The 23,452-nt window shown below is 38.7% G+C and overlaps 1 protein-coding gene across 1 annotated transcript in view; it reads left to right on the forward strand.

Annotated features, from left to right (window-relative positions):
• Positions 1-23,452, forward strand: part of UMAD1 (UBAP1-MVB12-associated (UMA) domain containing 1) — a 217,326-nt gene that overhangs the window by 120,195 nt on the left and 73,679 nt on the right. The window lies entirely within an intron of this gene.

Below are 23,452 nucleotides of genomic sequence, written 5' to 3' on the forward strand. Positions count from 1 at the left end.
AATAAATAAAATCTTTAAAAATAAATAAATTTTAAAAAAAAACATTCTGCTTTAGAGAGGTATTGTTAAGAAGATGAAAAACTCAGATTGGGAGAAAATATTTACAAAACACTTTTCTGATAAAAGACTTGTATCCAGAACATAAAGAACTTTGAAAACTGCATACTAAGAAACAAAGAGCCTCATGAAAAAAACAAAAAAAAATAAAAAAATAAAAAGTGGGGTGGGCAGATATGTGAACAGATACTTGATCAAAGAAGATATATGGATGGCAAATAAGCACATGACAAGATGCCCAGCATCATTAGTTATTGGGGAAATGTAAATTAAAAAACCACGGTGAGATACCACTATACCCACTGGAATGACTAAAATCGCAATTATTGACCATACCAAATGTTGGGAGGATGTGGAGAAATTGGAACTTGCAAATAGTATTACTGGTGGGAATGTGAAATGGTGCAGCCATTCCATTCCTAGGTTTTTACTGAAGAGAAATGAAAGAATACACTGTAGGACTCCCTTTATATAAAAATCTAGAAAACCTGGTGATGGAAAACAGAGTAGTGGCTTGGCGATGGGAATGTGGTGTAGAAGGAATGGATTGCAAAGGAGCAAGAGGAAATTTGGGGGAGTGATGGATATATTCATTATGTTGATTGTGATGATGCTTTCACAAATGTATACGTATGTCAAAACTGATCAAATTTGACACTTGAAAATGTGCAGTCTGTTATACATTAATTATACCACAATAAAACTATAAAAAATTCATAGAACTACACACTGAAAAGGATGAATATTACAACATGTAAATTATCCCTCAATAACCCTGACTTTAAAAAAAAAGCATATGAGAAAATGAAATATGGGGATTGAGGTTGCAAAAATAATTAAAAGCCAATCTGAAAAGATTACAGACCATATGATTCCATTTATGTAATAGTCTCCAATGACAAAGTTATAGAGGTGGAGAACAGATTGGTGGTTGGTTGCCAGGGTTTAGGAATGGTAACCATGGGGGAAAACAAGGTGAAGATTACATGGGAATTTTCAATACTATTTATGTAACTGTATAATATACAACTAATAAATCTATAATTATATGAAAATAAAAAGTTTCTTTTTTTAAGAAAGCCCATTAGGTATTTTTGTGTTCTCTGATGGGAAGCCATCAGTGTTTTTATATGTTAACTCTATAGTAATGTTTATCACACAAACTCTAGAAACTGATTTTATTGAGATGATTACAACTTAATGTTGCATTGTTGTAGACAGAAAACACATCAAGCATCATTTTCCAATTGCTGGTTCCCCATCTGAGCACTGAATACCTTAACTTTTTTCTCTGAGATTTTTAAGTTTTTCTGACTAGATAATACATACAAATGGTTCAAAATACATAACAAAGGAAGCAATGAAAAGTCGTCTCCCAAAGCTTTCTTCTACTTCACAGTTCACACTTCCTCAAAAGTAAACAATTATTAATTTCTTGTGTATTCCTCCAGAGTTTCTTCATATGTATATAAGCAAATACAAATATATTTTTTATGCTCCTCCCCGCTTTTTTAAAATTTTATTTATCTATTTGTCAGAGAGAGAAAGCGTATAAGCAGGGGGAACAGCAGGCAGAGGGAGAAGCAGACTACCCACTCAGCAAGGATCCCAGTGCGGAACTTGATCCCAGGACCCAGGAATCATGACCCGAGCTGAAGGCAGATACTTAACCAACTGAGCCACCCAAGCATCCCTCTCCTCCCTGTTATTATCAAAAAAATAATTTACTATATTGAATATTTTGCATATTTCACTTAACAGTGTGTCTTAAATTTTGAAGGTGATATGCAGAGAGCCGCTAAGTTCTTTTTGACAGTTGCATAATACTCCATTATGTATTTAAATACATATGTTCTATACATACATTTAGAGACAGTTACATAATACACACACACACCTGTGTTCATGCACACATACACACATATACATAATACTTATATACTAGGTTATTTCCAAACTTCCACTTTTGTAAACAGTACTGCAGGGAATATCCTTATACGTATGTCATTTCTTACTTGAACAAATACATGTGAATACATGAAATTGCCCATACTGACTTTTTTAATCTAGAAAAAATTTTATGCAGTTGAGCCTAATATATGTGGAATAAGTTTCCAGATGTGTAATTATTGGAGACAAAATGTTTAGTGTCCTTTGGATTTTTTGCTTCACTACCAGATGTATATGATAACTTGGATGCCTAAAAATGGAGTGGAGACCCACTGCATGTGTTCTTTTCCTTAGAGCTGAGGGTGAAATGCTCATGTGCACACACAGGGGTATTTCCCAAAGCCCGGTGACTTCATTCAGCGGCAGGTCTCACTCTCCCCCTGACCCAGTTCTGTCAGGGTTCCTTGCCTGTTTATGAAAGGCTTTGGTTTCTCCTTATTCACAGACCTAGACTAGAGCTCTAAGCCCTTTGTCTTTCTCCAGGGGGTATTGCCCAAAATACCTTCTTATCTGCGATCAGTGTGTTATCCCACATTGGTTCTCCCAATTAATGCAGCCTTAGTATTACATTAGGTCTTATGTGTTAAATCAGATTCTCTGAAAAAGGCTGACTGTTTGTACACCAGACAAGTAGATGGAATGTACCCTTCTCCATAATGAGCCAACTGATTAGAGTCTTGGCTTCTCCAGCACTGGTTGTGTATATGGGTTTGTAGGCGAGAGAGAGAGAGGAAAAAAAAGAGAAAATATGGCAAAATAATTAACAGTTGGTTAATAAAGGTGACGGGTAAAAGGGAAATATTACTGAGGCCCCAGGGCCTTGAGGGTTGGGCAGGATGCCACCCTGTGGGCAAAGGATCAGATTTTCTATAGATTGAACATGTTTTAAAATAAAAAGTTGAGAGAAAGCATATTCACTCCTGAAATTATTTACTTTGAATTAGTTGGTCTTCATCACCATTATGTTCTTAGTTTTTGTTTTGCTATTTCTAGATCTGAAGACATCTTAGAAACTCTGTCCCCAGATTAAAAAAAAAAGGGGGGGGTTTCCTCTGATGTTGGGCATTTTATGTGGACGATCTCATTTAAGCCTCTTACCAACCTGTTACTGCCTTTGTCATTTCTCAGATGAGGCTACTCACACACAGTGAGGTTAAAAACCTTGTCCCAAATCACACAGCAGACATGTGGTAGAAATGCTACTTACTGCCCGACCTGCTGTCACTATGCTTGACCTGGTCTTTATTTTGGCCTGAAGTATTTGAAGAGAGAGATAAATTATCATCTGACTAAAGCTCTTAAAGCAATCTCCTGGTCCAGATAATGGGATCATCTGAAGGCTTCATGAAGAATGCAAGTGGTTATACCTGGAGTGGAAAATTGACAAACATCTTGACATGTTAAATTTGCAAAACTCTAGGAAAAAGGAACTGTTCTGTGTGCATACAGCAGCCCTTTTTACCCCTTTTTTTGAGTTTGCTTCTTTCGTGCATACTCACCAGCCTGCTAAGAGGCGTCATTGGCTCTTTTTTGGTATATTTCCTGTACATTTTTTTTTCTCTGTTGACTCCTTTCTATCAGAATTTAAACAGGTTCCCCCTTTACTCCACACACCCTCTGGCCACCACCATCTCTTCTCCAAACCAAGCTTTCCTAACAAATGATACCACTGGGGTCTTTTTCTGTTTTCCACCAGCTCCTCTAATTCTCCCCAATCCCTGGCTTATACCCCCAACTGCCGATTTCCTTCTAGCAATTTTTCTGTGCTATTCTTTAACTCACAAAACTGAGACTATATTTCATGCACAGTTTTGTGGCATGATTTTCTTCCTGCTTTCATATTGTGGACATTTTTTCATGTCATGAATTTTTAAACCCTTCTTATTGATGAGTGGCATACAGAACATATTCTGCATAGAGAATAGCATACAGAAACAAATTTTAATTTCAGTGATTTTTCATATGTCATTACCATCTAGATCAAGAAATAGAAATTACAGAATCCTAGAATATCCCCCCAACCCACCACCACTTTCTGTCATTTTACCCAACTCTCCAAAGGTATCCTGACTTGAAGCATAGATTGTTTTATGTGTATGAAATGCATGTAAATGCAGTCCTACATTGTATACATTTTGTGTCTTGCTCATTTCATTAAATGATTGTGAAATTCACCCACATTATATGCAGGTGTAGTTGATTATTCTTTGTTTTATAATATTCTATTGTGTGAACACATGAATATGTTTTCAAACGTAACATTAATGGGTATATATTATTCCATTGTATAGATATGCCATAATTTATTAATTCTACTATTTTTGCCAGGTTTTTGCTATGATAAATAACCCTATAATGAACATCTCTATGATAAATACTTAAACTAATGTCTGACCACTCCCTTAGAGTATATTCTAGAAGTGCATTTACTAAGAGGATATAAGCTCTTTTAAAGTTCTTAATACATACTGCCAGATTGCTTTCTGAAAAGATTACACCAGTTTACTTTTCTGTTAACAAATTACCTGGCACATAAGTATTCAGTAAAATGTCATTGATGTGAGCTCAAGAAAATGTACTGAAAGTTCTTTTATATCTTAGGATCCACTTCTGAGTTTTATGTGTCAGTGATCTTTTCAGTTCATTATTGTTTCAATTAATGTAGCACAAATATTCTCCCTAATTCTTTTTTTTAATTGCCTGATTGTTCTTGTGTTTTAAATTTTTACTGGTATAGCTTTAAAATATATTGCCAACTTCAGGAGGAAAAAAATGAGGATTTCATTGGAATTACCTTACTGGTATTTCTCTAAATTTATGTGGCAAGAATTGACATATGTATATAATCCTACCCAAGGATGATTCCCCATTCAAGTATTTTCATTAAATGCTCCTTCGTAAAGTTTTATACGTTTATTCACCTAGGACCTGGTTTTCAAAAAATTTTATTTCCACATATTTTATATTTTGTGGCTATTATGAATTGGATAATTTCATTATATTTTATAATTAGTTATTTGAAAGCTGTGGAGTTTTATATATTTATTTTGTATTTATCCTCCTGGCTGAGCTCTTATTAATGCTAACAGCTTTTGTTTGGATTTGGTACCATTCATGCTTTGGGGTTTGTGACCATTTAGTTTCTAAATTCAGAGAGGGAGAAATTGGTATGAGGATAAATAGAAAAAAGTAACCTCAAAAGCTATTTTTAAATAGAGTTATAGAATTCTGATGATTTGCAAAACCCCATTTTTTTCATGCATTGAGGTATTCTCTCTGCCAAATCCAAACCATTTTCTCTAGCTTTATATTTTGAATGAAGAAGTCACACTTCAGTTAAACATAAAATTAATGAGATTTTTAAATGTGAAAACATCTATCATTACGTTAGGTAAATTACTCCTGTAGTGAAAACCACATCATTTACTGTTTGTGTTATGCTACATTTGCTTTTTTCCATTTTCTTATTTAAAAAAAAAAAAGATTTATTTATTTATTAGAGAGAGAGAGAAAGTACAAGTGGAGGGAGGAGCAGAGGGAGAGAATCTCAAGCAGACTCCCTGCTGAGCAAGGAGCCCAACACGGGGCTGCATCTCACAACCCCGAGATCGTGAACTGAGCTGAAATTAAGAGTCAGATGCTTAACTGACTGAGCCACTAGGCATACTCTCTCATTTTTTAAACTTCCATTTTCTTATCTGTTCTCTATTTTGCTTCTCTATTTCTTTTTTAGGAATATAGTAGTTTGGGAAGAAATTTTTTAATCCTATCAGAAAAAAAAATCTTCAAAGTAAGGGAAAAACTAGAAATCTTTCAGTTCCTCTAATTTTTCTTCCTGTATTCTCCTATACTTTTCTGTTCTGGATATTCCTCATGATTTTCTGTCTCCTTATACACTATTTATCTGTCTGAATGCTTTACACATATGTACATGTGAGATATATGTGTTTGTGTCACCTGTTTTTTGTATCCCCTCAGAGGTAAGAAAATATGTCTAGGTCACATATACACATGTTATTGCATATATAATAAAAATAAATTTTTCTTCATTTAAACAGTTCTAAGTTTTTTTAACTTGTAAATTTAACTTGTAAGTTTGTTGTCTTATTACTTTTTTTACTCATTTTAAATTGTGAGGTTTTTTTGGTGGGTTTGTTTTTTTTGTTTTGTTTTCCTTTTTTGTTTGTTTTTGTTTGTTTTTGTTTTGCTTAATCTTAATAGTTTTAAGTACACAGAAACTTGAACCACAAATGTAATCAGAAAATAATACTTTAATCCAAGTTAATCCACATTTTGACCTTCTGTGCCTACATCAGCAACAATAGCAGAATGTCTGGTACATAATCTCTTGTGTGGACACCCATATGCACAGGCCAAGTCTGATCTAGAAATGAGATCCTCTTTTGAGATGGTAGTTTTGCTGGTTTTTAAGAAAATATCATCGAGGATCTCATTTAATCCTTATAAGAGACAGGGTGGTTGTATGGTCTTATCTCATTTGTAAAGTGAAACTAGGTCAGACCAACTACAGATAGTTGTAGCATGCTCTAAGTGGTTGGTTAAGCCACGGTGGGGGTTACTGAAGTACGTATTTCCTGTGTCAAAATAAAAAGAATTCACGATCTCTATAATGGCAGTAGAATTGGAGTATGAGAACTTAAGAATTCCTGTCTTCTGTAGAACAGAAATTTTATTTTTCAAAAGGCAGATGCTGTAGGGTGTGTTTCTGCAGGTCTTTACTAAGCTTTGAGGCTGGGAGGAGAGAAGGAATGGACCACAAGGACGCCATGTTCCCCATCTCCCTTATAAAACGGGCTCACAGGCAGGAATAGAGGACAGCAGTCAACATTAGCTCAAAGGGAGGGGCACCTGGGTGGCTCAGTGGGTTAAGCCTCTGCCTTCCGCCCAGCTCATGATCTCAGGGTCCTGGGATCGAGCCCTGCACTGGGCTCTCTGCCCAGCAGGAAGCCTGCTTCCCCCTCTCTCTGCCTGCCTCTCTGCCTACTTGTGATCTCTGTCAAATAGATAAATAAAATCTTAAAAAAAAAAAAAATTAGTTCAAAGGTTGCTTCCGTGGCTTAGCTACCAGGAGGTTTAAGAAATGATCTCTTAGAAACTTTAGAGGTAAAGTGATGTGCTTTCATTAGAGAGATGTAAAACTGGTTCCAAGTCCTTAAGAGAAAATGGAAATGAAACATAAGAGCCAAAAATAATTACACCAACCACATAGTTAAAAACCAACAACAAAACTGCTTCAACAGGCACCTTGTTCCATGTGGCATTTGGTTTGTTTTGCACAATGTCATAAAAGTACACGGTCAGTGTACTTCTGGTTAAGCAAAGTGAAACCAGAAATAGACTCTGTGCTCCATCTACTCTAATTCAATACACACAAAAAGGCGAAATAAATTTAAAGTGATAAACAGATCCAGGTTGCCTATGATGGTATGCCTTTCTGAAGGTGGATATTATTCAGGGAGAAAATTCAGAGTAAACGGTTTCCTTTTATAATTATGTTAAGAAGAACATGGGTCTTAAATCCATACAGAGTCTCGTTTGAATACAGGCTCTATCGCTTAGGCATTTTTTGATGCTGGAAACTTTACCTCTCTTTCTCATGATTTTCTTTAACTGCTAAATTAGCAAAAGTATTCCTTCAGAACGTTGTTGGAAAGACATTATCCCCTTTCATAAAGTTGTCACAATTTCCATGGAAAGTAGGAAAAAATTGCTTAAAATCTTTTCAGGAAGAGTGCCATACAAGAAAACAAACAAGACCAGCCTGGTTATCATTTGATTATATTTTTCAGTTAGTTTCTGTGCCCCACCCCCCCTTAGAAAGAGGTTGCTCAATGATCTGAACTGTTAGAGGTTTTTTTTGTTTTTGTTTTTAAAGATTTTATTTATTCATTTGTCAGAGAGAGAGAGAGAGCACAAGCAGGAAGAGTGGCAGGCAGAAATAGAGAGAAGCAGGCTTCCCACTGAGCAAGGAGCCCGATGGGGGACTTGATCCCAGGATCCTGGGATCATGACCTGAGCCGAAGGCAGCTGCTTAACCAACTGAGCCGCCCAGGTGCCCCTGAACTGTTAGAGTTTTTGTTGCGTATGAAACATCACTCGGTGGTTGTTCATACCACTTGGCTGTGCCGTCATTTACAAGTGAAAATGGTAAAAAGGTGCAGAGAGTAAAGGATTACTTCTGTTTAGGCTGGTGGGTTAACGAGCCACCGAGATCCCTATCTCCACCTTGACCTAGATCTGTCTCTTGCCTATCTTTATATCCTATCTATGTATTCTAACCATCCTAATTATTCACCTCATTTATTTTCTGTTTCTTTTGAAATAATTTTGAACTTGCAGAAAAGCTGGAAAACAGCTTTTTGTCTTATCATTTGAGAGTAAATTAGCAACGTGTTGTGTCATCACTTCTAAATACCTTCGCATGTAGTTGCTAAAAGCAGGGTATCTCCTACATTAGTCATCAAAATCAAGAAATTAGCCACCAGAGCCATAGATCCCTATTTATATTTTGTTCAAATTATGTACTTTGTAGCGAGGGATCCTGTTCAGAATCACATATTGTCCTGTCTGTTTAGTTTCCTTTAGTCTGAAATAGTTCCTCCATCTGTCCTTGACTTTTCAATACCTAGATATTTTTGAAGACTATGGACAAGTTATTTTTGACAGATATCCCTCAGTTTGGGTTTGTCTGCTATACGTCCCTGAAATTAAATTTAGGTGGTATATTTTTATTAGGAATATCACAGAAGCTGCATGTTCTTCTCATTGCATCTCATATGGGAGTGCATAGTTCCTATTTGTTACATTACTGGAGATTGTTGACTGTGATCACTTACTTAAAGCCATGTCTACCAGATTTCTCTACTGTAAAATAACTCATTCTCTCTTTATGATCAGTATGTGGCGGATGATGGTTTTGGACTATGTAATATTTTGTTTCTTATCAATCTCCCACCAACTAGTTTTAGCATCTATCTGTGCTTCTTGGCTGAATTAATTATTACACTGATAGTTGCCAAATGGTGATTTTCCTAATTCCTTGGTTCTTTCTGCATTCATCAGTTGACATTCCACTGCAAGAAAAGGCTCCCTTCTTTTCTTTTTTATCTATTCACTCTTTTATTTATGTCAGCATGGGTGCATGGATATTAAAAATTATTTTATCATTTATGGATATTTGTAATGGATTGTGATCTGTTATTACCATTATTCATTTTGATATTTAAAATGTCCCAGACTTGCCCAGAGGGAGCTCCTTAATTTTTTTTTTTTTCAAAGGTTTTACTTACTTATTTGACAGAGATAGAGGGCCCAAGCAAGGGGAGTGACAGGCAGAGGGAGAAGCAGGCTCCCCACAGAGCAAGGAGCCTGATGTGGGGCTTGATGTGGGGCTCAATCCCAGGACCCTGGGATCATGACCTGAGAAGAAGGCAGATGCTTAACTGATTGAGCCACCCAGGCACCCCGAGGGGGCCCCTTCAAACCATCCTCCTTACTCTTAGAGCACTCTCTGGCACAATGAGATGAACCAGGCCCATTTTCACCCTGATTGTATTTCAGTAGCCTAAACCAGGCCATTGCTGCCACCACTTCCCCCACATCTTCCCCTCCTTAGTTGGGTCGTGAAGTCCTGCCGCTGCCTACTTGTTGGGACTCAATTCCTCAGGAGGGGAGAAAAGGATGAAGACAGACACGGATGGATGGGTAGGTGGATGGATTGCTAGGCCGGCTGACTGACTTTAAAAAAAAAAAAAAAAGTGTTCTTCCCATAGATATTGGGAAATAAAAGTACTAGCTCATCAGTCTGATAGGGAAACAGATATTTGGATAATCAGAAATGACAGATATGTCCCAAGTAATTTATTTATTTTAATCTTGGAATGTGTCTTAGTCCCTTCGAACTGCTGTAACAAAATACCAGATTGTGTAGTTTATAAACAACAGAAGTTTACTGGTCAGGATACTGAAGGCTAGAGAGTCCAAGATCAAGGCACCAGCCGGCACCGTCGCTTTCTGGTGAGGGTCCTCTCCCTGGTTCAGAGCAGGTGTCTGCTCGCCCTGTGCTCACATGGTGAAAGGGGCTAGGGACCTCTGTGGGGTCTCTTGTATAAGGCACTAACCCCATTCCTGAGAGCTCTACCATTGTGACCCAAGTACCTCCCAAAACTCCCCACCTCCTAGTATCATCATCTTTGGGGGTTAGGATTTAAAAATATGAATTTTGAGGGGACACATTCAGACCACAGAACATTTCTGCTGTCTACTGATGTTTGAATATGGGTCCATTTACTGTTCTGAGAACTCGGCCTAAACCAAGCCAAGTTCTCCAGCTCTTTATCCTACCCTTGTATACAGCCTCCCTGTCTGAGAAACTTCTTACTAAGTCCGCTATTTGCTATTCTCTTGGAATCAGGCTTAAGAAACCATGTTCTTTATGGTTTCCTTTCCAGTGTCTTTTGCCCTGTCATGCATTAGTAGACTCATGGCCTACAGACCGGTTGGCACTGTACAGAGAAGTAAGCATTCCGTAGTTGCCTCCTCAGGAAGCCTTGGTGGGGAGCTACTTCGTGCTCTTCCTCTTCGATTGGGATTGCCCCGTGCTCTGGTTTCCAGAACCCTTGCCTCTCATGAGGGCTGATGTCTGGTGAAGAGAGAGAATCTGATAGTCTCAGGAGGGAGGTTTGCTTTTAATAAGTCTGGAGGCGGATAGGGTAGGTGAGTGGGAGAAGAGAAGGAATTTGATTGAGACAAGTTGATTGGAATGAAGCAACTACTCTGGGAGGGCTTTGCATAACAGAGCTGGTTGGTTAATATGTTCCTTTTTCTGTCGTAGTCCTTTAAGCCTTAAAGAAAAAAGGGAAGCTCTTTGAGATTGGACCTTTTTTTTTAATGTGTTGCAATTAGGCGCATGTCCAGATGAATCCTAATTTCGCTAAACCCGCCCCAGAAGACTACTGAATTTATTTGAAATCACTGAGTCATGAAGATATAAATATATAGTGAGTGCTTAATAAACGAACTCTGATTTCAAGAATATCAGATTTATGAAACTGAGCAATACTGTGGAATTAGGTAGTAATAAATTAGAAATGTAAGTTTAAAGCACATAAACCATATGCAGTTTTTGTAACTTTAAAATGGCAAATGGTTTTACTGTTTAACCGGTCTTGAAACAAGTGATTTCTTCTTTACAAACTGAGAGAACTGTAGGTTTTTGTAACATTACAACTGTTTTGAGAGACATTTTGTGCCACAAATATGTTAGTGTGTATTCTAATGTGATACTATGTTTTTGTTTTAATTTGGGGGAGGACTTTTTTTTTCTTAAAGTATTTTAAAATTTATTAAATACACATCAGTGGGAAAAACTTTTTAAAAAACAGCATTAAGTACAGTAAGATAAATAAAAATATTTTATCAGAATTCTTTTGGCATCCCAGGTACCACTTCTATTTCATGCCATTATCTCAAACTCACTGTAACTACACAGAACCCAGGAAAACCTCTTCTCTGGTTTCAAAGTCACTATTGACTCTTTGTCCTTCTTGTTCTACCCTTAACAAACTGCTGGGAAGTGTTTCCAAGTATTTTACAGCTGGTCTACCTCGTCCTTCCTTATTGCTGAAGTCCTGTCCAAACTTTACATTAGAGCTGTGCGTATTGATCTCTGCTTAAGCCTTTTGTTCAGCCTCTACCTTTCGCCCAGTTCTCACTGCTATGAATAAACTTCTTTCTTTTTACCAGTCATGGTGCATCCTCTTCAGCTTCCTTTATTTGTTCCATAGTTTCATCAGAAATGTATTTGTCTCAGGCTATCTGCCACTGGCCTTTTGACAGTGCTTCGTTGGCATTGATGCATCAGTTGGAAAAGAGCCATTACGGGGTGCCTGGGTGGCTCAGTGGGTTAAACCTCTGCCTTCAGCTCAGGTCATGGTCTCAGGGTCCTGGGATCGAGCCCCGCATCGGGCTCTCTGCTCAACAGGGAAACTGCTTCCCCCTCACCCCCGCCTGCCTCTTTGCTGCTTGTGATCTCTCTCTCTGTCAAATAAATAAAATCTTAAAAAAAAAAAAAAAAAAGAAAGAAAGAAAGAAAAGAAAACAGCCATTATGTAAGGGCCTGCCACATGCATACTTGGTACCAGACACTGTACTAGATGCCGCAAATACTGTGGCCAATAAAATAAACACATCACTGCCTTGGTGGAACAGTCTAGTGGGAACAACAGCTAGTTAAACAAAAGTATGTACAATTAAATGACTGCAACTGTGTGAAGCGCTTTGGAGAAGAAGAACACGTGGGAACAGGGAAGGGGCATGGGTTTGGGAGGTTGAAGCTAAGATGTGAAGACTGAATACATATTAACTGGTTGAGATCTGGGTTGAGGAACTTCTCAGGCACAGAATGGTTCTTGCTCTTCTCATCGTCACTTTTTGCGCTGTAATGAAGCAGATTCTCCTACTGTTCAGCCAAGCCCACTGCTCACCGTCATGATGGTTCTTCCTTCTTAATGGGCTTTTGCCTTTTGGCCATGCTGGTGCTGTCAACCTATTTTGGAGCTCTGGAGGTCCCTGTTCCCAGTTCTTAGACTAGGATTTAGACTCAGAGCTGGTAGTAGACTCTTAAAGTCTGATTTGTCCTCTGCCTTCTACCCTGTTACTCTTTTTTCCTTCCATTAACTCCATCAATCCCACAAGTGGGATTTCTGTCGAAAAGCACAGGCCAGCAGTGGGCATGTTAGAGGGGATTTGTTGATATTGAATCCTTGCCCCTAAACACCTGGATTCCATTGTCCTCAACCCCCCTCCTCATCCTAGTGACATCATGGTTTAAGGTGATTGAAAAATGTCTCTTCCCTAAAGGAAGTTGAGGTATTTTGCTTCGGATCATTAAAGGATATGCATGTTAACTGTGAAGTTGCATACTCTATCATTGTTTCATGTGTTTAGCCAGTGCTTTATAGCTTAGATTTCCTGATTCAAGTTATTCAAAAATTTCCATTTTTATAACCAGCATTTGAGATTTATTAGTATATTGATATTTACTATCACTACCACCATGTTGTTTCCTGGTGATGTAAGGACATACAAGCTTGCAGATACACGTCAACAGAAATGACCTTATTGTACTTGTACACAGTGGCCAAAGTGTGCTCTCCTGACATTGGTTCTTTTTTTTTTTTTTTAAAGCAATGCATTGTAACTGGGCAGCTGGTCAGACTATTTCTTATAGCCCCACTCCTTATGGAACCATAACCAGTTCTGGGGCAGAGGGACAGAAAACACACAATTTCCTTCACATGATTTTTCCTTTTTTCTTCAAATATGTGTATTTATTAAAAGAACAAGAAGATGAAATAAAGACTAATGTATATGAAAACACTTATTATAATGAAACTAAAATAAATTGTAAAATACAGTATTAGCCAATAGTAGACATATCTTTAGCTTCCACCATTTTATTGTTCTAAATAGAGGATGACCATCTTATTTTAAAAATGGTTTATATTTGGGAGCCTGGGTGGCTCAGTCAGTTGAGCATCTGACTCTTGATTTCAGCTCAGGTCATGATCTCACGGTCATGAGATAGAGCCCCGCATTAGTCTCCTTGCTCAGAGGCGAGTCTGTCTGTCTCTCTCTCTCTCCATCCCTTCCCCCAGCTTGGGCTCTCTCTTTCTCTGTCACTCTCTAAAATAAATTAATCTTTTAAAAATTTTTTATAGGGATGGGGGGGTAGGGAGAGGGTGGTTGGGTTATAGACATTGGGGAGGGTATGTGCTATGGTGAGTGCTGTGAAGTGTGTGCTGATGATTCACAGACCTGTACCCCTGGGGCAAATAATACATTATATATTAATAAAAAAAATTTAATGTTTTATAACTAATTGTGGTAAAAGACGCATAAGCCCTGCTTTTCAAAACTCAGAGTCTAGTACCAATTGAACATCTTTCCATTCTCCCTTCCCTCCTGCCCTGGCAGCCTCCATTCTACTTTCTTTCTCTATGAATTTGACTATTCTAGGCACCTCATTTAAGTGGAATCAAAAAGTATTTGTCTTTCTAGGACTGACTTAACTCACTTAGCATAATGTCTCCAAGGTTCACTCATGTAGTGTACATCAGAATTCTCTTCCTTTTAAGACTCAGTAATGTTCCAGTGTTTGCATGTGTCACATTTTGCTGATCTGCTCATCTGTTGATGGACGCTTGGGTTGCTTCCACCTTTTGGCTCTTGTGTGTGAATGCTGTTGTTCTAAACACGGACATACAGATATTTCTTCAAGACCCTGCTTTCAGTTCTTTGAGGAACTTATCTTATTGAGCCCCAACCTTAACACAGAGATAGGGATTCTTAACTATTTAAACAATGTGGGAGGGAAGGAAAGAGGGAGGAAAAGGGGGCAGTCATTCCAAAAATTAGGCAGATGGTAATCTGCCAGCCATGTGAGGTTATCTAAGTCTGCTTCGGTGTTTTTCAAAGTGTTGTTCATGAACCAGCTGCATTAGAATCTCATGGAATCCTTGCTAAAAGTTTTGAGGTGTTTCACCAGAGTTCACAAAACTGAATGTCTTGTGAGACTCAGGAATTTGCACTCCTGGTGATTCTCACACACACTGAAATGTGAGATGTACTGCCCCAGTGGCAGGGAAAGGTCTCAGAATTTTCCTCTGTTTCTGCATATGAAGGCTCTGCTCCCCGCCACGTTTAGCCCCTACCTTCCTTTGGCGCCCGATCATCCCAGGCTATCCCATGACACACTTTCTTTCCCTCTCTGTCTATATATTGTAGCCCAACTAAAAGTTTTATAAATGTAACAAAGGATGGCCAGGCCTGAGTCTGCAACCTTAAACTTTGATCTGGGCCCTTTTTTATTCAAGGTCTTTTCTTCCTCAGTATACTAAGTGGCAATTCAGTGTTGCTGTCTGTCTGCTTCAGTCTGGGGCCAGTGAACAGGTTAGGACTTCCTCCCTCGGCCTTGTGGTGTCTAGGTTTACCTGAATTCTTAAAGGGACCACTTGTCTTTTTCTTAAGTGAACATTTTAAATATGACACAGTGTATTGCAGCCCTCGGGATGGTAATTTTACACATTTATGCCGTATGACCAAATGACAAGTGTGACATCTTCAGTAAAACCAACCAGGTTCTTCAGCATTTTGAAATCAAACTCCTTGTCTTGATTCAGTTATCAGATCGTGCCCCCTATCATATCTGCTGTGTGTGGCTTTGCTTCTGATTGTGATCTGTGATTTGCAGGGGATTCATTTTTTTTAAATATCAACTTTTCTTCAAATAATGTTGATGTGTTTTCAGAAATATTCTCTTAACGTCTGGGTGACACAAGAGCGTGTTTAATATTTGACTGCCATTAAAAGTAATACTAATGACATACTTTAAAAAAAAAAAAAAAACGAAAGGAGCTGTGGGTGGAGTGGAGGCAAAGCCATGGTAAGGAAGTTTCTGGCCACCTTTTTCACAGAGCGCTCCATACAAATTTCTATTCCTTAAGTGATTGGGTACTCCCATAATTTTTAGGTTTTGGCTCATTTCTACAGCCAGTTTTTGTGACTGAATTTTGCTCAGTTGAAATCCCTTCCAAGAAGATGTAAATGACGCAAGGGTGGGGATAGGATTGCGCTAGTTCATGTTCACGTGGTGCCCAGCATTATATGTGGTACATAGCAGGTGTTTAACATATATTTCTTGAATGAATGAAACTTAACTTGAAGCTGATTATAATATATTTCATATACTGTGCTCGTTTCTGCTAGAGATTTTCTTTGCAGTTTTCTACTACACTAACCCCCCCCCTTTTTTTTTAATCAATCTAAGAACTCAGTTTCAAGTGCTTGAGAAGCTTATGTACCTAATATCTCTGATTGGACCAACCGATGCTATGTTTGAAATACCCTTTTGATTTCATGGGACCACTTGTTTTTCTATGTTGAAAACTGACTGGGCAGAACTCTTGACACCAACCAGTAACTTCACAAGTTTATTCTGTTGAGTGAAAAGGAGACGACACTCCCAATGGTGAGTGATGTGATGTCCATATCTCTCCCACCGAGGCTGCATTATTAGTGATAGATCGATGCCATCATTTTACCAACAACAGGCAGCACGTTTGAGTCTGTGTCTCAGGATACCAGATAACCTAGGAGAGTGAGCCTACTCTTTTCTCTTTTCAAAGTTTGGCTTCAATCCATACACACTGAAAATCCTTTTTGTGTCAGCGCTGTTTGTTTTCACAGAGCCTATAGAAGCTGTTGTCCGTGGAGGCTCAGAGCGGCCCTTTACGGAGCTTTCTTTCCCCAGCATTTTGGGATCCAGAGTCAGGAATGGTGAGCTGAATATACTCTCACAGTATATAAGTTTACTCTGATTTAGGATAGATAGTAACAGAAATCCTTTGAAGAAGATTTGTACAGCGTGATGCAATAGTGTACAAAATTAATTTGGGCGGTCTTTTGTGTTTCTCGTCTTCCAGTCCAAAAGTAAGAATGCCTAGGTTTAAAATGTTGAAGCTCATAGTGTTAACACTGAATGGATGTTTTTGGTTGCTTTAAGGTCTTCCAGAAAAATTATTACCCCTAGCTACAAAGTAACAAGACTCAGACCTAAAGACATCCGTGGACTCCTACGACAAGTTAATTAAGAGCAGGCCAGTAGGACTGATCAGTGGGTCTGACCTCATTTGGATTTGCTGATATTCCTACTTTCCTGAGTAAATGTGTTTTCACTGTTCATGTGCCCCTAAGCTTTTTCTTTTCTTTTCCCTTTTTTTTTTTTTTTTAACATATAATGTATTATTTGTTTCAGGGGTACAGGTCTGTGAATCATCAGTCTTACACATTTCATAGCACTCACCATAGCACACACCTCCTCAATGTCCATCACCCAGCCACCCTATCCCTCCCCCGGCAACCCTCAGTTTGTTTCCTGAGATTAAGAGTCTCTTATGGTTTGTCTCCCTCCACAGCCCCTAAGCTTTTAAAGGAGTAAGCAAGATTTTAGCTGTGCGATTTTAACAGCAGTCAGAAAATTAAAATCTAACATGATGCCCACCTAAAAGTTGTATATCAATATGTATTAAAATTAAGATCCACACCAATATAAAAAGTAGTTTTTTTTTTCATATTTTAACATTCACTTATAATTCCTTTTTATAAGCCCTTGGTAAGTGTGTATATAGAGCTTTCTTCTTCACCCCCCTCACCGCACCCACCGCAGTCAAATCAACAGATGTCTATTCAAGTAAGAGTTCACCTCATTGTCAGAACAATGCCATTGTGTTAGTTGTAGTCCATCCTTAGTGAATCTGAGTGTAATAATTTTGGGGGTACTAATTTAATATAGTCTTGGTGTCATTTTAATTTGCTTTTCTTTCATCCCTAGTCAGCTTGAACCTTTTCCCACTTTTGTTTGCTAACTTCATTCCTCCCTCCGTGGCTTAGCTGTTCCTCTTGGCTCATTTTCTCATGGGGTTATAACAATTGTCATCAGAATCCTGACCTGACAGCAGCGGGCTCCTGGGCAGGACATGTCTTCAGCAATTAGTACTTTTGCTTTTTGTCTCTTCTTCCTTTCTTTATTACAGTGGAAAACGGGGAGTAAAATGGATAGTATGGGAAACTGTGGAAGGGAAAACTAATCAGAACTGGAGGAGACCCCAATGTAAAGTGTATTAAGCTGAGTTGGATAACTCAAGTTTTGATAAGTAATGAGAAGCAGCGTGAGATTATGTAATGATTTGGCATTGTCGGCGGACTTGGACTCCAACAGCAGGCCTGCCATTGTTACATGGATAAAATAAAGCCTACCTCACAACACTGCCAAGAGCACTAAATGAGATGACACTCGAGGGCCTCTCCTGTCCTCTCTCCTTTGGGAGGTTACAGGCAACAACAGCCCAGTGACAAGGGCAGGAGGACGGATGAAACCAGCACTGAGGAGGAAACCTTTATCTTGCCCAAACTCCAACCCCTTCTTCCCTGCTGTTAGCATTTAACATGTTTTCTCATTCAGTCTTCGTAGCAGCCTCATTATGTCTCATTATTCCCATTTTTCTGATGAGGAAATTGAGGCTCTGAGAAGTTAAGTACCTTGCCCAAGGTCATGGATTTGGTAAAGGATTTGGGCTGAGTTCTGTCAGATTCCAGAGCCATTCCCTTGCCACAGTGCCAGGCTGCCTTGTATAATGAGTGTGTGACTAAAGAATGAAAAGGAGTTAATGGACTGGCCATTCCACTGTTCTTTCCACTACTTCACTTGGTGAATGACTAATAAGCAAACACTCCCAGAGGGTATTTGCATTTTAAAAGAGGAGCTCATTAGCCCTAATGAATCTCTAATTTGTGGAATATGTGGGGGAGATATTTCTGATCACTGGGGCTTTCTCCTGTGTCTTCAAGGTGCTGGCTCCCCTGTTCTCCTCCATGGATTATCAGCTGTTCTGGAATCAGAATTATGTGTAGAATGCAGTCACATACTGCTAGTCTGCCCCAAATGCCATTGCGTGAATTGACAGGGAGTTGTGAAAAGATCGCTAAAAGAAAATAAGTGTAGGTTAGCACCGTGGAAAATGAATGTTCGAAAGCTGAATAACAAATGGGACAATTTTGAGGGTCTTCTGAAGAATCAAGTAAGAATGATATATTTTATAATCAATTTTAACTTCAGAAACGTTCTATCAGCATTTCTCACAGTGTGTTCATAGACCTCTGGAAGATGTTTAATGAATATCAGGTGAATAAAATGCTCCATAGTCAAATATATTGTGAAAAGGGGTTTTAAAGTTTTTCCTTCCTCCCTTCCTTTTTTTCCTTAGAGAGGACAGGGAAGGGCAGAAAGAGAGAGACAGACAGACAGACAGAATCCCAAGCAAGCTCCACACCCACCATGGAACCCAATGCAGGGCTCGATCTTACCACCCTGAGATCATGACATGAGCTAAAATCAAGAGTCTTATGCTTAAGCAAGTGACCCACCCACCCAGGCACCCCTAAAGTTTCTTTACTGAAGAATTTCTCAGAGCCTTTCACATGTTTAAGTGAATTGGAAATCAACTGGAAGGAAACACATTCTGCAGATTTTTCTCATACTTTTGACCATAGACATCTTTTTCCCACGTGAACCCCTCAAAACTAGTGTTTTGTAGACTGCATTCTGAGATATTCAGTTCTATGTAATTCTTCTCTAGTTAAAGGAAATAAAACCGTTTTCTGTATTCACAGCTTTTCATATTTAGGTGGGCTCCAGACCTGTCCATATCAGCCCATTCCCAGTCCAGTTAGACCCTAGGGCCTTCCAATAGTAACACCCCTCTTCTCCAGATAAGATCTAATCAATTGGGGGGGGGGACAACCAAATAGAGACCAGATTCTCATTTTTCCTGCCTATTAAGCTGGTGCTGAAGAATGTGGCTTCCATCAAGGACCAAATGGATTTCTGAATCCCCGAATTAGATTGAGCTTCATCTAGTTACGGAAAATGCTGGGCTGGGGCAGGTTTTCCAAGGTGGGAGGAGGTCCCTGTGGAGGGTCAGAGCAGATAGAGCCACGTGCTGTCTATGGTCCTCCCATTCTCAAGAGAAGGGGAAGAAGTGGGGACGAAACCACATGTGCAAGGCCCCCTAAGTTACAAAGGCATGGATTAGGGAGCAAAGAGAGGCCTGGGGTTAATGTTAGTAGAACTTCTTCACCCTGAATGAGGCCTAAGGAGTGAGGGCATTCCCTCACCCCCTCTCCTGCCAAAAAGTCTCCTCTGGGTAACCCAAATAGGCATTGGGGTTCCTTTCCCATCACTGAGGATTTCTCTCCTTTTCTCTGTCTCTTATACCGAGTGCTCATCTTCATCACCATCATCTGCCCTTAACCCAATTCACCCAGTAGATTAGGATCATAATGATACCCTAATGACCATCCCTTGCTTATTTCCTCAAATAACTCAAATATAATTTAGGCTTTTATCCTAGAAAAGGCAGAATACATATAGTCTCTAGAATAGGGATCAGAAGGGGCATCTGACGGGCTTATTAGTCGGTAGAGCATGCAACTCTTGATCTCAGAGTCATGAGTTTGAGCCCCACACTGGGCATAGTGATTATTTAGTAAAAAATATATAAATAAATAAACAAACAGGAATCTGGAAACTACAGCCTGAAACGTGTTTTTATAAATAAATGTTATTGGAACACAGCCACATTCATTGTTTTATATATTGTTTGTGACTGTTCTCAGCCACAAAGGTAGAATTAAGAATTTTGTGACAGAAACTGAAGAGCCTGTGAAGTCTAAAATATTAGCTATCTAACACTATATTGGAAAAATTTACCAATCCCAAATCTAAAATATAGAGGACTTTTACTTCAGCTTTTTAAGTTCTGAAAGAGCTCCCTTAGTCTGTATATGTAGCCTTTATCACTTACTCTAAATAAAAACTTCATTTTGAACCAAGAAAATTGCATGGTTGTAATGTAATAGGGGTTGTTGCCTTTTGTGAAATTGTTTCTAGCCTTACAAACTTCTGGAAAAGTATCGAGGGGACTGTATTTGCTTTGAAAGATGGGAAGGAAGGACAGAGGCTTGCTCTGGTCAGAAGTATTTGGCATCTTCAGTGGAAAGGGAAGAGAAGAGATAATCTGTAGGGCTTGTGGAAGAAAAAAGGAGTCCAGAGAAGTTGTCTAGGTGCCGAGAGGGTTGGACTAATGCAAGATCCCGCGTTCAGAGCTCCCTTTTGGATCCTTGGGCCCTTCTCTTCACCGTTCTTTAACTCAGACTTGATTCCACCACCTTAGCCCACATCCACTGTAACCTTCCACCAGACCAGAGAGTCCCTAGAGATGTCAGAAGACTAGGTTGTGCTCCCACTGTGACTGCCTTCTACCTGGGAGACTTGGGGCAAGTCACTGAATGCCTCTGCCCCTGGGGGTTCTATTCTCCTTTTTAGACAGCTGATTCACAAATGAGAATTTTTAATCTGTCCAATGTACAAATCAGAGTTAATGATCATTTTGAGAACTAAAGTACCTTATTTCACATTTGTCACATGTGCTTTATTGTTGAAGTATCTAACTTTTGTGTGGATTATAAAAAATTGGAGAAAATAACTTTCTCATGATAATTCTTTGGTGGGAAGAAAAAAAACCTTCAAAAATTATATTTGATTTGATTGTGACCTGTTCTTTTCTGTTTGTGATTTATGCAGTTTTCATTTTGTGCCTTTGTTTATAGAGAATAATCTCGCAGATGGCATTTTTCCTTGTAATCAGTTATTGTCCTATCTGAGTCATCGCCAGACATGGCATTTCAGTAAATAGTGATTCTACAATTGCTTCCAGGCAGATGTGTTGTGTGATGTCAGGAACACCAGCTGATAACCTTTCTGGTTATTCAAGCAATAGGGAGAAATGGAGAAAGCTTCACACAGACACACATCTTGAAGTCAGAAAATGGCAAAGTAAGCGCTGACTTGGTGTTGAACGATTTTAGCCAAGTACAGTGTTTGTGAGGCTATGGGATAGAGCAATAATCACTTGAGAAGGTAAAACTCTTGAGTAAATGACCTTGTATTGTGAGCATCGGGCATGTGAGTCGTTAAAGGTGCTCTGACCTCAGGATGTAGAGACTGCTGGCTCCTTCCGCTGCTCTGGCCTTAGGCCGTTAGCCAAGCCAACCAAACTCTCTGGGCGTCGGTTTTGCCAGCTGTAAGCTGGGGGTGATGATCTTGTCCCTCACTTTCAGAGAGAAGAGAGAGTTCTGAAAAGCGGGATCTCCCAGATATGCCAATAAATGGTCAGTTTAAATGAGCACTTCCAAAATCAGTCAAAATAGTTTGACATGCTAGGTTACAGGAGTAGTTTGGTGTAAATTTTTCACTTGAACAGTTATTAACTTTATTATCCTGTAGACCTAACCTAAGAGTTCCTGATGCTATTGCCTTGGTTTGATTTTTTTTTTCCTTATAAATAATCATTAACTGCTTTTAAAATGTAAGAAGTCATGCCACAATCATGGATCCCTAGAATAAATACACCCTAGTGGTACTTAATGTAGTTGCCTTTTAAGTTTAACAAATATGTTTTAGAAGGACGTCAACTGTATGCTCAAATGCAGCTTTTATTACATACCATTTAATATTTTAATCTCAGTTTTATGGACTAGAAAGTATAAAGAGAAGTTAGCTTATTTATTCAGCTAGTATTTATTGAACACCTATTATGTGGTAGGTCTTGCCCAACGATAAGAATGTTGTACATAGCTGAGAACAGAGCTTATAAGCCAGAAAATGCACTGAGTGATGTGCTTGCATTGTATTTTTTTTTTAAAGATTTATATATTTATTTTAGAGAGAGAGAGCAGGGGAGGGTCAGAGGAAGAGGGGGGTAAGAGAATCTTAAGCAGGAGCCACACCTGGCCAGGAGCCTGACACAGGGCTCAATCTCATAACCCTGAGATCATACCCCAAGCCAAAAAAGCACGAGTCAGACCCTTAACCAACTGAGCCACCAAGGCACCCCATAATTCTAAATGATTTTAGTATTTAACAGGTTTATTTAATTCCTTAAAATTTCAATGAGACTCTTCCTTGATTATCGCCAATGGTATGCTGAACTTCTGTGTTTCATAAAAAAAAAAAAAGAAGTTAAGCTCAGCCAGGACTTGCATACTTCGTTATCTCCAATCAGGACTTATGGCCTTCCTTATTAACAAATTCCTACCCTTTGGTGTTGGCCAAGTCATCATCCATGAATTTTGTAATCTTCCCTGTTGTGGACATTTCCTGAGCTGGCTTAATTTTATGGGAAGTGTAGTTTACAAATTACTAAATCAACCTCTGATTAATTGTTTCTTTACCTACCATGTGTTAATCACAGATTATTAGTGATAGTTAATAAATTAAAATGGGCCATTAAATAATTATGCTTAAACTTACCTATGTTTGTGCCCGTCCTATGTCCTTGGAACCAGCCTGGTTACCAACTTCATTTAGTGATATAACCCACCCAGGCATCAGTCTTAGGAGTCAAAGTATTAACCAAAGGCTAATTTATGAATTTGTTCATTGTTCTCCCCTTCTGTAAAGATTGTTTGATGTTTGGTTAACTATTACATGCAAATATACATATCTACTCTGAGGCAAATCTACAGACCTACAAGTAAACACGTACAATGAGTAAGCCCTGTTAAAAAAAAAAAAAAAACTAATTTGGAGGAGAGTTATTCATATTATAAAAACTTTTAAATTGAAAATAATTTGCCTTGTCTTCCTTAAATCCTAAGCTTTCCTAATTTACTTGAAATATGACTCGATTTACAAAATAAGAATTTTCAGAGTAAACCTCTATTAAAGCATCTGGGTTGAGGTCTTATGTGTGTGTGTGTGTGTGTGTGTGTGTGTGTGTACATATGATTCCTGGAACCTGTATAA

Source organism: Martes martes, assembly GCF_963455335.1.
Source record: "Martes martes genome assembly, chromosome: 11".
In the NCBI taxonomy this organism is placed as follows: Eukaryota; Metazoa; Chordata; class Mammalia; order Carnivora; family Mustelidae; genus Martes; species Martes martes.